This window comes from Sciurus vulgaris (genome assembly GCF_902686455.1).
Source record: "Sciurus vulgaris genome assembly, chromosome: 6".
In the NCBI taxonomy this organism is placed as follows: Eukaryota; Metazoa; Chordata; class Mammalia; order Rodentia; family Sciuridae; genus Sciurus; species Sciurus vulgaris.
Genome location: NC_136466.1, coordinates 74,676,171 through 74,694,223, shown reverse-complemented (window position 1 = coordinate 74,694,223; position 18,053 = coordinate 74,676,171). Strand labels below are relative to the sequence as shown.

Sequence of the window (18,053 nt, the reverse complement as noted above, 5' to 3'; positions counted from 1 at the left end):
GGAATATTATTCAGCCTTAAAGAAGAATGAAATTATGACATTAGCTGGTAGATGGATGGAATTGGAGAATATCATGCTAAGTGAAATAAGCCCAATCCCAAAAAACCAAAGGCTAAATGTTCTCTAATATGCAGATGCTAGCACACAATACGGTGGCGGGGGGGGGGGGGGGGGGGGGGGGCAGGATGGAAGTTCATTGAATTAGAAAAGCAGGGATGAAGGTAAATGAGAAGGGATGAGAAAAGGAAATATAGAATGAATTGGACATAACTTTCCTATGTTCAATATGAATACACAACAGTGTAACTCCACATCATGTATAACCACAAGAATGGGAAGTTTATACTCCATGTATGTAAAATATGTCAAAATACACTCTATAGTCATGTATAAATAAAAGAACAAATAAAAGTTTTAAAAATTCATGGGTGAATTTGAGTTATTTTCCATGCTTTTTTACTCCATTTCTCATCCACAACATTCTAATCCACTCTTATTTTCCTAGGTATTTCTAGATACAAATAGTTTGTCAGCATAAAAACCTTGACATTTACTTTTAACTTGCATAACCTTGTGAGTGTTCTATTTTTAATTACTTAATTCAGATTCCAAAGAAAAAAACATGATTGGCAAAAAATAAAAATAAACAACTTGTGATCCTCTTGCCTCAGCCTCTCAAGTTGCTAGGGTTTCCGGCATGCACCACCACACCTAGCCCAATATGTGTGTCTTATATTTTAAGACACACAAGAATTATCACTTCAGTATTGGCTGAGAAACTTTGCTTTCTATTGCTATATATATTTGGATTTTGCACTGTGGTGTTCTTGCATTGGGGGTTACTATCATTTGACTTATACTTGGATTGGATTACATCTGGATTAAACTAGATATTTTAATGAAACTTCTGCAACATCTTGGCCAATGCCATATTTTTAGGGCCCAGGCTACATGCTGATCATAACCAACAAGTTCCTGGCACCCATTCCCTTCAGTGAAGGTCACATTTCATATAAACACTGAATAAGAAATGTTTTTTGCATATATCATCATGAAACACAACACATATTTTACAAGATGGAAAAAATTATTAAGATCACCTCATTTGATATTTTTATTTCTTACAGGAGAAAACTAAGTAGTTAATACAGTACTAAATATGTGATAAGACTTGATAAAGGTTTGATGAATAAATCATCAAAATCTAACTAGGGACAGAATAAACTGCACTCACCCATTTAACAAATACTCATTAAACACTTTCTAGATGTCCACCACTGTTCTCGGTTTTGGAAAAAACTATGTTGAACAAGACGAAGCTGATCTCAAGGAATTTACAGTCTACCTTAGCCAAAGAGTAGTGAGTGCTATGTCAAGATTTTTTAAAGGATGGTGGTGTGACAGGGCAGTGGTATGACAGCTACATTAGGCTGCATGGACAGGCATGGCAAAGCAGAGTGTGTGGTTCATGTCATGATGCCTGAGAGCAAAGCTACTCTGATCACCTATAACATAGGTGTTTTGTTTTTTTTTTTTTTTAATATGGGTCATTTTTAAAAATTGCTTACATAATATTTCCATTGATTTATGCTTCCACCCTACTCTACAGCTTAAGTTTCTTATTGATCTCCTTCAGGTTGGCTCCTCAGAGAAGCTATAAATTTATTTACTTTTCTAGTCCCTCTGAAATAATTAATGACATTTAAACAGTCTCTTAATTAAAAATTAGAATTTATAACTTAAAGGATTTAAGATATATGCCACTGTGACCAAAATTATCACCTTGTTATTATGTCTTATTAATTTTATGTATAGGTAGGGCCTTTTTTTCCTCTCTCATAAAAAACAAACTGAGCTTTTTCCTTTAGGTATACAACAAATATAAAGTCCAGCCAATATAAAAGTATAGAACAAAAATCAAAAGAAAAACTTTGTCAATAACCAGTGCCCACTTGCTGTCCTAAACGGAGGGTTTGCTGGCTATCCTTCCAAATACCTTCTGAGTACATATGTGTAAAGGTAAAAGTACATGAGACTTTGTATATATTGTGCTGAGATGTGCCCCACACACATACAAAAAAACATTTTGGAAATCCACATAGCAAACAGATCTACCTCACTCTCTTTACCAATGGTATTATATCCACAAAATGATTTCATAATTAATCACTCTGTTGAGGGCTATTTAGATTTCTTACTATGTCTGCCCTTTTCAAACATTGTTTTGATGATCTTTACTCATGTATGTTGTGCATATTTCTGAACAAATGGGTGCCCTGAGCAAGTTGAGCAGGGCCCTGGCACTGGCCTATGTCAGAGCATGAACAGGGAGATTTGGAAGAACCTAGCCTCTCCCCTAAAGGAGGGATCACAGAGCCTGGTTTATGTGAAGAAGTCAGCTGGCCCTGATAGTGCGAAGGTCCCCATGGGGGGAGCAGGCACACACACACACACAAATGGCAGAATAGACATGGCCTTCAGGGAACCAGCTCCACCAGGAAGGCTGGCAGGGGACCACCAGGGCCAGACCTGAGAGGAAGTACAAAATCATTAGCAAGAAAAATACCTTTCGCATCAGGGAACTGCAGGTGGAAGCTTCCCTTCAGTGAGACCTCCCTAAGAATCTAGACAGAATGGCCTGGGAGAGAAAGAGTCTTGCAGCAGTGGCCACACCAGGGCACTGTGCCAGCCCAATCGGCTTAGACACTAATGTTCCATTCCATCTCCTTCTTCCCTCACCCTTGCCATGCAGGAACCAGATACCTCAAAGATGGGAATGAAGACCTGAAAAATCCAAAGGAATTGTCAAGGGTGAACTATGTTCCCTTCCCTACTGGGATTTCCTTCCAAGTCTAAGGAAAGATCTAGGAAAGTGGGCAAACATGTAATAGAGAAGTTTGTGGTTAGATAAGACTGCAGTTCTGAAGATTCCGACATCTGAAACTGGGACCGTCCCTAATCCTTGAATATGATTAGAAAACCATAGAATCTCTCCAAATAGTTTGGAGCTCAGACAGAAAGGGCTCAAGGACAAAATAAAATTAAAAAACAAGATAAAGCTTCTTCCTACTGTTATCCTACTGGGAAAACAGTTACAGTAACATTTCTAGATCTAGCACAGATCTGGTTCTCTCCAGGGAGGATAATTAACACTTGGTAAGCAGTGACTCTGTGCCCACTCTCAGTATATATTCTCTGTCCTAACAACCTAACAATGATGAGGTAAGCATCAGTCTATCCCCAATCTCACAGATGAAGAAACTGAAACTCCAGAAACTTACATCGATTGCCCAAGGTCACAGCTGATAACAATGACAGCTATAACATTTGCTGAGGACCATGTGCCAGCTCTATGCTGAGAGTTTTTCACATGTTTCTCACTTAATCCTGGTAATAACCTTGGAAGGTAGTGCTAGTATTATCCCCAGCTGAAGTCTCACATCTTTCTGTCTCTTCCTGCTTGACCATTCTGGGAAGCCTAAGGCTCTTAGAAGCCAAAGAGAAAACAAACTCAAGAAATCTTACCCTTCTATCTATCTTTCAGTGAGGAAAAGTATCTGTCGTCCTTGAAGATTAAAAAAAAAAAAAATGTGATTCTAGACTTAATGCTCACTTGTCAGGAGCAGGTAGCTGCAACCAAAATTACCGAAGAGAGTAGGTCTTACTCACTACCCATCCTTAGCCCAAAATTACTTGATTCATACCAAAAGTTACTGGTCTGCTTTAAAAAGTACTCTTGTTCTCTATTTAAAGCTGTCAGACACAAAACTCTTGAGTTGCAGCATGGAATAAAATTAACCACCAAGCACATTTCTACTGCCAAGAATAAAAACTTAGAGCCATTAAAATGTGGTTTACTGTGCTATAGTTAACTTTATAGTTAGCATTATTAGTTTCTTCCTAAGGAAGGGCACAATATTAGGATGGACACATTGCTCAGTGCCAGGGCAGTCACAGGAAAACATATTTCTAGAATATGTACATGAAACTGTACTAGCTGAAGAAGGAAAAACAGAGAGTTACAGTACACAACCACACAATTCACACAAGAAAGACAAGGAAGTAGACAGGAAGATGATCAACTTAGTTTTGTTGTGTTGTTTTTCTAAGGAGCATAGAATATGGCATTTGTAAATCATAGTTATGATGGTATGAAATCAACAGACACCATCAGCTACCACCTTAGCCTGTTATTTTTATCTGCAAAGCAAGGCTATATCCTGTTCTGCTTCAGTAAGAAACAAATTTTTAACATATTACTACGTATTAGATGAGAATTTCACTATATGCAGATTCAGTTAATTTTAGATATCAATTTCACAATCAAATTTGTTGTCCTCTCCATCATTTTGCTGAACTTGTTTCCAGAAAAATATATTTTGTAGTCTGGATCTTTCCTTCAATGTGTTGGGACTTGTTTTCTTAGTTCATGGCACATAAGATTTAGTGTCATACTTTTGCCATTATGGAATTTGTTTTTAAGGTAGACAATTAGAAAATGAAGGATAAAAAAGAACCCAGAAGAATCAAGAAACTGTCAGATTTCTTAAATACTTTTCAACAACTTCTCAGAGTTTGATCTTTTTATTTTTCCCCTCCTTTATCTCTTTTCACAATTATTTGTTAAGTCATTAAAATAAGAAGATTTTGTGTTTTATCTTTGAAGCAAAAGGGAAGGAACTGCATCTAAGTGCTCAGCCAAATCCTTGAAAAGGGGAAACCCCCCCATCACACGTTCATGCACAAGAAGCAAGTGGTAGCATCATTGAACACAGAATCCCAGGCTCAGCTGGAAAGGAAGACACACAAGGAAGAACTCTCTTGCCCTTAGATCATATCCGGGAAACTTGGGGTGCCTAAGGGGAAAGCCATGTGACAGCAGTGATAAATGCACAACCCAAGGGACTGCCCAGCTCTTTTTTTTTTTTTTTTTTTTTTTTTTCCTTTGCTTTCTCTTTGGAGAGAGTATTGGTGAATTTGCATTCAGGAAAATTATCATGCCGCCATGCACACACTAAAACATCAAGGTCATGTTAAACAAAACTGATAATTGACTTTGTCTTGAAGGAGGTCTGACCAGATTGCTTCTGCCTACTCAGAGAATTTGGTAAACAATGTCCAGGAACTAATTCTTTTCTGGTACTGTGGACCTGTTGAACCAAACCAAATAGCCAAAGTCATTTCCTACAACTTAGGTGCTGAGTAGTCTCAAAATCAAAGGAAAACAGGTACCAAGTTGAAAAATGGATAGAAAGAGAATGACAACTGACTGAGTCATTACAATAAAAAGTTTCCTATAAGGTAGTTTTCTGAAAAATAATCTGCTCAAGAGGAAGGGGGAAAGGATTGGGGGGAAATGCTTGGGTACCTTGCTCCTATTTAGATATTCATATATGGAACAGCCACAGAAAGCTGGATAAACACTGGGCAACTGTAAAAGTAATGACTGTTCCTCCTAAACCCATCTCAGAAGTAACAAGGAATACAGTACAGCAAGGTATAATTCTACCACCCATAAAAACAATTCTGCTTTATGAAAATGAGTGATACAGGAAGCACACAAACATTCTCTACATCTGAAGACATAAATGCTTATGGTGCACATGTTCATATTTATTCTGATCTGGATTATTCCCTTTCTAATTTCAAGTAACATAAGGTTACTAAATTTAGGCATGTCCTTTCTTTGTCACATGTTTCTTATGTTGCACTTGCATTTGAGTTGGCATCAATGTCTCAGTGCTGAAAAACACATGCTAATAATTATATTATCCTTACTATGTGTTTCTTCTCTGCTATGAACTAATTCTTCTGATCTTTTTCATGAAAGTCAAGCAAATCAAATTTATGCTCATGGAAATATAACAAGAATTTTGGAAACATTTGTGATCAATCCCAGATGTTCTGTTTGCTTAGATTCATAAAATTGGAAGAGAATTGCAAGAGATCACTTGGGGGCCTTTATAAATGGAATTTTATATGTTTTGATATCATTTACTAATGTTCCAGAAGGACAGATTACCTGAGCAAATGGGTTGTTTCACTTAAGCCCCTAGAGTTCAAACTGATGAAATCAAACCCACTTTTGTGTAAGAGATTACACTGTTTACAGATAAAGGGAATTCTGGCATACCCCTCATGAGGGTACCAAAAATCAAGTGGCAGACACCACAGAATACTTTTAAAATTCTGGTGTCAAGAGAGAGAAAAACAATAATTCCCACCAATTAAAAGCATAAAACATCTATGAGACATGTAAAAATAGTCATTATTGTTCCCTAAATGTACTGATGATACAATATGTAATACAGAATAATATATGCTAAATGTCTGTTCTCTGCACCATGAATCTTATAAAGCATAATTCTGCTCAGATATTCTTCAATCAAGAAATTGATTTATTATTTGGCCTTCCAAATAGTATTTGCCTTGAGGGAACTGAAGAAGTTCACAATCATTTATCCAGCCTCCTGCTGCTCAGATGACTATATTTAAATCATCTGCAATAGTTGGTTGTTAGTCTAATTGTTACAGCCCTTCAGAAACAGGAATCTTTAATCTCCTAATTATACAAAATGATCCTTCATATAAACTTATTTTTTCTGGTTACTTTTAAATCCACAGTAATGAAAGTGGACCTCATCAGGGCAGCAGATAGACTTTATTAGTTGGTACAGAATTGACAACGCATGAGAGGAACAAATAGACTGTGGTAGGAAATAATACTGGGAGTAGCTCAAGAATGCCTGGTCTATAGCACTGGTTTCCAAACTAGCCTACGTCAGAATCACCTGGAGGACCAGGAAACAGATTGTTGGTCCCACCCCCAGAGTTTCTAATTCAGTAAACCTGATGTAACCTAATGTCTAAAAGTTCACACTTCTATAAACTTCCCAGTGATGCTCGTACTTCTGGTCCAGGGACATTTTGAGAACCACCAACCTATGATATTAGCTCCTGTAAAAAACTCTAGCCTCCTGAGACAGAAATACGTGTAACAGACAAAAAACTCTCAGAAAAAAAAAAAAAAAAAGATTTTCCTTTCTTCTAGAAATATTTTTTCTTTACCATAAGGATTACATCTATAATCATTTGTTTCCCTAATGTTGGAGCTAAATTCTCTCATCCAGGACCACAAGAGTGCCAAATGGTACTGCCCTGACCAGAGTATTGTCTCCCTGGGTATTTGCATTTCAAGAGAGAATAAACTCAGAACACTGAGGACATCTCTTGTGCTAAAAACCAAGATGCTGGGCAATCTGTCCCCTTGGAAGATGGTATTTACAAACCAAAGGGTTGAAGTAAGAATTAGGTACTTTAGGATTCCAAAGAGACCCTTGCAGAAGGGAGGGAAAGTTCCTTTCTTTCCCATTACAATCACAGAAAACTCTTTTCTTGTCATTCACCTATGGAGTATCCAGTACTCAGGTGGAACATTGTGCCTGGCTTTTATCAGGTCATACCAGAAATAAAGTCTGGGGCAAACGGGATTGATGTGATAATACCTTGTGTGTGCTTTCAAGATAAATTAATAAAAATTAATATTAAAATCCAACAGCAACCCAGCCCTGTAACACCTTCATTGAGATTAGGGTAGCTAGCATCTCTTGATAAGAGGTAGGACTACACCCAATTGATTTTCTAAAAGAAATATTAAGAAATTTCATCCAAATGATTTCTGCCAAGTAGAAAAAAAAACTGTATGTTATGACTATGTTATAGTCTATTGCCTGTTAGATCATTAACCAGTTTCCAATCTAACTTTGCAATCTTGTCAAAACATTCTTTTATTGAATTTCCTAAAAATGCCCAGTCCCTCAAATTCTTTTAGAATCAGTGTTCCATCTTAGTGGTTCCTACATAAATTGAAAAGTCTAGTGAAATTGGTGACATGTGTTTATATTTGTGCATGTAAGTCACCTTTTTAACCTTTTGAAATTATATTAACTGGCATGTCCAATAGTCATCAACTCCAACAGAATACTGAGCAGGGGTAGGTGTGCCTACACCTTGCTTTTACTGCTTTTGCATCTCTACCACTATGGAAAACTATCTCATTTGTTGACAAGACAAAAAAGAAGACTCAGCTTACCTAAGACAGCACCTTCATCCCATCTCTAATATTCAGCATACACTTGAAATGGGAGAAAATTAACACTTAAATCCACTCTTGGGCAAAATGAGCCTCCTAGAATTTCTAGTAGCACAACTCCAGATACTCCTGGACTTTCACATAAAATTCCTTTAAAATGATGCCTTCTTGAAGTTGTGCAAATGGCTCTGATTGGCCCCACTGGGTCTTAGAAGGACAGGAAAGATCACTGAAATGTATCTGTATTTTATCCATATTCTATGAGTCTGTGCTTATATAAACACCCACTCATCTAGAGGATAAAGAAACAACCACAGGTCTACACCTGGAAGTTTATAATAAATGAAGAAAGGGGTAGTTATGGGTTGCTAAATGAGCCTCAGTCTTTTCCATTTCTCTTGCTTTTATACAGAAAACCACTTCCCTCTCTGTTCAAGTAACTGCATTTTGTCACTTCTTGATGTGATGCTCAAGCAATGAAGCAGCACAGAGGGCCAGAAAGACAGGGCAAGCCTAGCTGTCTCTACTTCTTTTTTTCATAGAGCATTTATTGAAGAAGCAAGTTCTGGTCTCTCCATCCAGCTACAAACATGGTCCATAGTGTAAAAGCCCCTGTAGGAATAGTTTTGCCAAATTGTTTTTGGGTGTGGAGTTACTAACCTATGTTGAAGCTTACACAATGACCCTCAGAAGAGCCTGGTTGAGAATGTCATTCACTGTGTCACACAATGATATGTCCAGTAAGATTTCAGGAAATACCTGCCTGTTCCCAGGTGCAGGGATACTTGTGCATCTACAGAGCCATAAATACACTTGCATGTTATATAAAATTCACTCCAAATATTTCTTTTCTGAATGGCTGGCAGAATCTCAGACTCAAACCTAAGGCCCTTCTTGGATCTTTGTGGTTGGTGATTAAAAACTCATTGAAAAACTGGCACATAATTTTTAATTAATGTTATTTCTTGCTTCATTTTAATATCAATGGTTTTTGTGTTGATTTCTTCTCTTTTCCCTTAACATTGTATTATTTTGCTGTCTCTTGCATTCTCTCTCTCTCTCTCTCTCTCTCTCTCTCTTTTTCCTCTCTCTTTCCTCAAACACATAAACACACATCTGTTAACTTTATAACTTTCTGGACCAAGGCAGACTGTAAAAGAAAGTCGTTTATTCCCTAAGGCCAGGATTTAGCACACTAGCCCTTTGTTAATTTATACCCTCCTAACTCCATATATAATTTATGATCCCTCCTTTCTTTATTGCCCAATATCTCTTCCCTACTTTTACTATGAGCACTAATCAGAGGTTTATCCAATATTCAGTGAATTTTCAAGAAATGCATTTTTTAACATTAGGTGGTTCTTTCAATGTCAAGAAATGGGAAGATATTAAGGGGGATTGTTTGGGAGAAGTGTTTTTTAATTAATTATCAATAGTTTTATATTCAAGTCTTTGTGTAGTAAAAGTAAAATTTATTACTGCAGAACATGTTTTTGGTTGTGTTTCAAACTTTCACTGACAACCAGGAGCATATAAAACAGCATAAAAACCAGCATTAGACCTAATTACAGCCCAAAGTGGGCATGCTGCCTAAAATGGTAATTTTATTCCTCTAATATAATTCTGTTTATTTGGCCTGGTCTGTCAATTTTGGTTTTGTCATCTCTTATTCATCACTATTTTTAAATATCTGTATCTATCACTAAACTATCCCAAGCAATTCTACTCACGAAGAAAAGAAAACCTAATTTTCAGAGAATGTCTGAATCCCAACTCTGTTATAAATTCTGAGATTTCTCTAATAATGTATCAATACAATTGAATAACAGTTCACATTTCAGTGATTTTAATGTTGCAAATTCCAGACACTAAACGTTATGCTTTAATTCTTGTTATTTCCAAGAATTCAGAATCATTCCCCTCCGGGAATAATTCCCACATACCTTTCTAAATGCATTATAATTTCTTGTGCAGTTTGATTACTTGTATAAGAGCAAGGACAGGGTGGGAGTTCCTCCTCCCCACAAATGACTGAAGTATGGTGCTTCACACATAGTGGCTGCTGCCTAACGTTTGTTAACTGTGAAAGGAACACAACCTCAGGGCCCACTTCCATGACTCAGTCTCTCCACCCACCCTGTGGTGACTGCACAATGCTGCTGCAGCTCCACCTTTCAAATTCATGTGCCCTTGCAGTTTTTCATGACCTTCGCCCCGCTCACACAAACACAGGTGAGAAGCATCACCAACATCTAACAAGGAAAGGGGGAGGCAGCACTCTCTCCTCTCTTATCTAAACTGCATGCAGGTGCATGGGACCGTCATTTAGAAAGAAATCACACAGCTCAAACAGACAACTGTGTAATTTCTTCCACAACAATAGAGCAACACAGCAAAAACTGAAATACATCTCCTCTTCTCAGAATGGGTGAATTCCAAACCTTTCCAAGTTTCAGGGCTAAACAAATTCATACTTGTCATGTAACTAGTTTAATAAATTTCAGACAAGTTATAACCATTTTGATGAGTTTCTTTTCTTAAGAATCCAAAAAGGAATTGACTAATATCTAGGATCCCTGCAGATATCTGAGCCCCCACCAAACCATCAGAAGAATTTTATTCTGATATAATTTCTATTCTCATCTCCTTGCTTCATTTTCATGGAAGTTAGAAACTCACTGAAAACTTTTGGTTACATCTGGCATATACAGGCCATACACATTTACATAGTATATTTCTCAGACCCCCTCTAACATAGAAGGATTTAAAAAAAAAAAAAAAAAACCTATGCCTTTATTAGTTTCCTGAGGTTGCCATAACAAATTGTCACAAACTTGGTGGTTTAAAATAACAGGAGTTAGTGCCCAGTGCGGTTGTGCACTGAAATCTGAGGCAGGAGGATGGCGAGTTTGAGGTCAGCCTCTCCAACTCACTGAGACCCTGTCTCAAAACAATAAATAAATAAATAAAAAGAACTGGGAATGGAGAGCAGTAATAAAGCACCTCAGAGTTCAATCCCCAGTACCACAAAAAAAATTTTTAATAAAATAATAGAATTCCGGTAGCCAGAAGTCTGAAAGCACCATCACTGGAAGGAAACAAGGTGTCAGCAGTGCCAGGCTTTCTCTGGAGGCCCTGGAGGAGCCCTTCCTCACCTCTTCCAGCTTCAGATGGCTGCTGGCATTCCTTGGGTTGTGCATCATCATTCCAGTCTCTGCCTCCATGTCACAGTTCCTTCTCCACTGCTGCTTGTGACAAATCTGCCTCTGCCTTCTTTCCAGGTAGTTGCCTATGATTGCATTTAGGGCCCACCTGAATGCAGAATGCTCTCCCATTTTGAGAAAACTGAAGCTCATCTGCAACATTTTCACCACATACAAGATCATTCATGGTTTCCATGGATATTTATTGAGGGGGCAGCACACCACATGCCTAAAACAGTATCAGCAGAGGAACCACCGGAGTTCAAGTACAACTGGTTGGAAAATTAAAATAAATGGAGCAGTGGGAACTGTTAGAATAGAATAGAGTAAGAGGTGTCTGCTAACAAATAGTGAGTTGCTGCATATATCTACCCTCCTTCACCCAACCCAACAGGAGAGTAGAGAGTACACTTGGAGGAAATGAAATCATAAGACCTAAGTCATGACCATCTAACAAAATGGAGGATGGGAGTGTGGCACAGAACTGAAAAGAAGGGATTCACCCAAAGCCTACATAGTGAACTAAGGGACTTGCAAACCCCTGTTATGACCTACTCTCCAAAGGCTATCAGAGAGCCCCATATCAGGGTTTCCTATATGAAAAAAATGAACAATTTCAGAGAAATACACCGATGAATCATAACTGCTGGTCACATCCCAATGAAAAGACTAGCTTCCTCCCTTAACACTATAATAGTAATTCTCAGACATTTTGGTAAGAACTTCTATAACACACCTAAAGAGCTCTTTTATTCAGGCTATATCAAATTTTACCATATTAGAAATTATTGAAATTTTTAAAAATGTTAATTTCAGAATAATAGCAGCTCCACCTTTCAGATTCAGATCATTGTATATTGAAACCATACCACCACTTGAAAAGCAGTAGTTTCATAAAGGCTAATTGCATGGCAGAATCTGAAACCATTTCAATAAACTTTTTGACTCTGTTACATTAAAGTCTATTGGTGTATTTTGCACTTTCAATGTGTCATTTTGTAACACTGTGCATTTATCATTTGGAAAGCCTTTGTTCACTGAGCAATACAGATCTTCCAAATGTTGGCAAATTTCATTATACAATATTTTTAAATCAATCATATTTCCTAATATTTCCAGTGATCTCATCAGTAAATTCTGTAAGTATTGGGAAATCATCAAGCTCCCAGTAGCCAATACAAGTTTTCCAAACCTTTAATTTTTCTTTAAAGCTTGAACTTTATCATTGGAGGTAATCAGTTGTTTTCCTTAAGTGATACGTTCATTTTATTCATTTTCAAGGAAATTTCTTCCAAAGGTCCACATCTGAATGACCATAGTTTGTCTGTCAGTCTACTTTCAAGTAAAAATGGTCTCCTGGGAGGAAGTGGTGATTTCAACTCTCACCTTAAACAGTTGCACTAAAGCTTTTCCTTGAGAAAGTCATTGATTCTGTATGCAGAAATGCAAAAGGCATACTTCTCATTTTCTCACATAAAATATTAAAAGCTGTATACTTAATCCACTAGTTTTACTGTGTCATCAAGGTCAGTCTCAAGGGAAACTAGCATTTTCTTTATGACAGGGTGTGGTGCTAAAGAATACTGGTATAGCTTAGTGCCACTTCCTTTGTTCACAGTAAAGACTTCAGCAGTTTTATTCATCACTGTTTTGTACCATTAGTGCAAATGTTATCATAGTGAAAGAGGCAAATAAAATCTGGTATTAATACAAAACAATTTCAACTTAATGAATTCCCTGCAAGGCTCTCTGAGACCTCAGGGACTGTTGAACAACCCCATGAGAACAACTGCCCTATTATGAAATGAACAAATCTTGTCTTCATATTCTGAGGACCCAATATGCATTTAGTTCTTTACACAAAATATGAAGAGACAATAATCCTTTATGTGCTGGGGATTCCCCAAACTATCCTCAGGCTGGATGATTCACTAGGTCTTACAGGACTCAGAAAAACTGACAAATTAATGGTTATATTTTATTACAATAAAAAGATACACATTAAAACGAGCAAAGGGAAAAGGCACATGGGGCAAAGTCCAAGAGAAAAAAGGTACTGTCCTTTCCTGGCATAGTTACAAGGGGATGTATTTAATTCTCTCAGCAATGAAGTGGTGACACAATGAAAGTATTACTAACCAGGACAGTTTACCTGAACCTTGAGATCAGAGATCTTATTGGACAGTCAGTCACATAGGCAAGGCAATTACATCACTGACCTCAGCTACTCAGACTTCAACTCCCTCCTCCAGGGCAAAAATAGGTATTCCCTATAAATCACATCATCAGCCTAAGTTATCTGATCAAACTGCTGTGGTGCAACCCAAGGCCTCAAGCTTACCAAATCAATCTTACCAGGCAGAATATTCCAAGGGCTCAGAGTTTATCACCCAAGAGCCAGCCAAAGGCCAATCCTGACAGCAGGTCTTTCTTCAAAATTTACAGGGTTCGAAACCCAGACCTTCCAGAGTTAATCCTTTTCTGTTCAACCTCCCATCACCATGAAAGAAAAAGATGGGGGGGGGAGGGACTTCAAATGAAGTGTAATTCATTTTCTCAGTGAGAAAAAAGATATCATATTAGTAAAACAATATAAGGAGGCTACATAATGATCTAAAGATAAGAAAGAGTTCTTGGATATCGACTCTTATCATAAAACATCCAAAATATAAAGTCAAACAAATGAAAGAAAAAGTAAAAACAAACAAAAACCAAACCTTTGCATTGATCCAGGATATCCAGTAAATAAGAATACCAAAATGAGAGAAAGGAGAGAATGGTGGAGAGAAATAATTCAAAGAAATAATACATTTTTTTAGAACCAAAAGCATTTACAGTTTAAAAGAGCCAACCAAGTGAACAGAACAATGAAAGAAGATGCATCAATACAGAATTTCAGAATGCCACAGATAATGAGATCCTAAAAGTTTCTAAAGAGAAAAAAATCTGTTAATACAAAAGAATGATTATGAGAATGGTATCAAACTTCACAACAGCAATACCAAGTACTAGAAGGCAGTGGAAACAGTCTTCAGAATCTAAGAGGAAATATTTTTTCTACTTAAAATTCTGTTCCAAGCCAAACTATCAATCAAGTGTGACAATGAAATAGAGAACGATTAAACACAAAAGGGTATTTTGGGTGATGTCCCAAGCACCATGCCCTTTTGAAGGTTATGCTTCAGCAAACAAGGGAGTTAAGCAGGAAAGAGAAATTCATAGACTACAGGCTCCAAGAAAGTGGCTACAACCAAAGTGAGTAAGAATATCAAAGAAAGGTCCCACAGAGAGTCCATGTACCACTTCCTTTCCTATTACAGCTAGTACAACCATACAACTTTGTTTTCTAAGTAGTACCACTTTATACAAGTTAACCATAAAACCTTCCTAACTGCAAGCCACCATTCCCACAACCTGGAGGAGAATATGTTTCCTTTCATTTTCCCAAAGCTAAACATCACAGAGGAGTAGAGAAAGATAAAAAGATGCAGGAAAAAACCTTTTGGGAGTTATGCTTTATTTCCCTCTGGGAATAGCTCTGGTACTTTTCATGCAACATTGCATTTTAACTTCTCAAAAGACCCATGGGAACAGTCTTATCTCCAGCTTACCAATGAAAAATGGTATTAGAAAAAAAGATAATACTTTACCCAAGTTCAATGACTAGCAACTAGCAGAGTTGAATTTGAACACATGTGAACCCCAGGGTCCATGCCCTTGACCATACACTATACTGTTTCCGTGACCACAATTATGGGAAAGAATTGGTGGTAGAAATACTAACAGTAGCACTTGTAAGTATCAAATATGTACCAATCCAAAGTCAGTCTTCAGCTAGCTCCCAAGTTATGGTTAGAAATGCCTGTACTATTTTATGCTGATTATATATACCTTCCCTTTCAAACATCCAAGCTAGAAGAACAACTGGTAAAATGGTTAAAAAATAGTAAGAACTGAATAAATATTGGCAGGTTGAATTAACTCAACAATCTCAACAATGAATTTATCCCAAACATCTTAAAAGTAAAAACATTTTCATAGTTTATAAAGTTGATATAATGAGCTTGATTTATAGACAACAATTTGTTCCTTGTAAAAAAAAATCTTACCATAAACTAAATCTCATATGCATAATCACTCCCAAGTTAGTAACACTGTGGATTTTAAACATAAGGATTGTTGGAGAAAATAGTGTTACCTTCTTAATTGATAGTAAAATGCTAAGTTTTGAAAAATATCATTTGTGTTCAAGTTGCAATTTATAAATATTAAAATGTTTGATTAATAATTACATATGATCAAATTTTATTTATATTTTAATCTATTATGAATAAGGAAGAAGGTACACTTTCAGCATTTAAAATGTAACTTTCAGCAGAGATACTTATGAGATTTGTATTTCAAATACTGCATGTGCTCCAAATATCTAAACCAATTTGTATTTATTGGATAAAGGAAAAAAGGTCAATTTCTAATTTCACAGAACATCAGTGTGTACTTTCAAGGTATTGATTTTGTCTCTGACAGTCATTGTATTCCATTAGAAAATTATAGCTTAGAGGTTATTAGAAACATTACAGAATATTACATGTGCATTATGGCAATTTATTACTGAGCTTTCTCAATTTCATTCCCTTGAGATTTTTACTGTCTTTAATGTAGACTGCAAGACATACCATACTACAAAGAAATAATGATTAGAATTTTTAATTTGTTAATTGGATCAGAAGAATCTTCAGAATCATGAATCAGACCATTGGTATATTTCAAGTTCTATTTAGTTACAATCTAGGAATAAAAATAAATATAACAAAAATTTCACCTATGTTCATGAATCTATCCTTTGTGAAATTTTCATGGACTTATTCAAATTAGTTCAGTATAATAAATTCTTCAAAAGTTTACTACAATTAGCAATTACTGTCTCTAAAATATTTTCATTTCCCAAATTCCACTAAAGATGGAAAATAACTTCATTTTTAGAGGTATTAGTATATTATCACAAATATATTACATGTTATTTTTTTACAATGGGCAAAGCCAAATAATGAACAGGAAGGGGGAAGTTCATTTATTCTTTTTTTTATATAGTTCTTTTTTTTATTTTTACAAACTGCATTTTGATTCATTGTACACAAACAGGGTACAACTTTTCATTTCTATGGTTGTACACAATGCAGATTCATACCATTCGTGTAATCATACATGTACATAGGGTAATGATGTCTGTCTCATTCCAACATCTTTCATACCCTCACCGCCTCCCCCCTCTCATTTCCCTCTATGTAATCAAAAGTTCCTCCATTCTTAGTTCCTCCATTCTTCTCTTACCCCCCACTCCCCACCCCCATTATGTATCATCATCTACTTATCAGGGAAAACATTTATCCTTTGGTTTGGAGGGATTGGTTTATTTCACTTAGCATGATATTCTCCAATTCCATCCATTTACCTGCAAATGCATAATTTTATTCTTCTTTATGGTTGAATAATATTCCATTGTATATATATACCACAGTTTCTTTATCCATTCATCTGTTGAAGAGCATCTAGGTTCTTGATCTGTTTAATCTGTAAAAAAGCAAAAGACAAGGAGAAGTAAAGACATTATATAAGATAGTTCATGTACAAATACTTGTTAAACTATATAGCACTATGCAAACTAACGGTGTTATTGACATGGTAATCTTGAGACATTTCCTCCTTTAATTGTTTAGCATCAGAAAAGACATTAGAATCCTTAGAATTTTGGAACTGCACAGGCCCTATTTTAGTCCTTCTAAGAAAGGTGATGTGAGTTATATAACTAGTTGACATAAGAACTAAGTTTCTATCATTTCAGAAGAAAACCTAGGAATAAATTTCTGAGAGTCCGAATTAGACAGTAGCAACACAAGCAACCAAAGAAAAGTAAGAAATTACAATTTACCAGAATATAAGGACTTCATCAAGAAAGTAAAAGACACAATCCAGAAAATAAAAGAAAATATTTGCAAATTATATAACTGATAAGGGACTTATATCCAGAATAGAGAAAGAATTCTTATAACTAAATAATATAAGGACAAATGGTCAAACTTTTAAATGGCCAAAGGGTTTGAATAGACATTTCTCAATAAAGATATATAAATGGCCAATAAAAATATGAAAAGATGTTCAACATCATTAGTCATTAGGTAAATGCAATGAGACATCAATTCATGCCATTAGGATGGTCATTATTAAAACAGTTGGTAGAGAAACTGTAGCTTTCATACATGGCTAGTAGGAATATAAAATGGTACAGTCACTTTGGAAAAACAGTTTCAAAGTTCCTCAACATACTATGTATGAAGTTATCATAAGACCCAGCAATTCCACTGCTAGTTATCTGTGTATGAAACTTATAAAAACTATGTCCACACAAAAATTTGTATTTGAAGAGCAACATTATTCATAACAGCCATAAAGCAGAAACAATTCAAATGTCCATCACTCCATGAAAGGATCTACAAATGTGGTGTATCCAAAACAATGGAATATCAGTTGTCAATAAAAAGGAATAAAGTACTGACACGTACAACAACAAGGACAGACTTTGAAAACATTATGCTAAATGAAAAAGTCAGACACAAAGGCCATATATTATATGATTGTATTTATATAAAATGTCTAGAACAGTCAGATCTGTAGAGATGGAAAGTAGATTAGGCACTTGGAGAGAGTCAAAGGGGAAGTGGGGGAGTGAATATTAATTGGTACAGAGTGGGGAAATGTTC

General features: G+C 36.2%; 1 long non-coding RNA gene across 1 annotated transcript in view; it reads right to left on the bottom strand.

The window, feature by feature from the left end:
- Nucleotides 1–16,797: 16,797 nt before the first annotated feature.
- LOC306663162 overlaps nt 16,798–18,053 on the bottom strand; it is a 78,497-nt gene continuing 77,241 nt past the window's right edge. Inside the window, exon 4 of the long non-coding RNA XR_013764382.1 lies at nt 16,798–16,866. This is a non-coding gene — a long non-coding RNA (uncharacterized lncRNA). The remainder of the gene's footprint in view (nt 16,867–18,053) is intronic.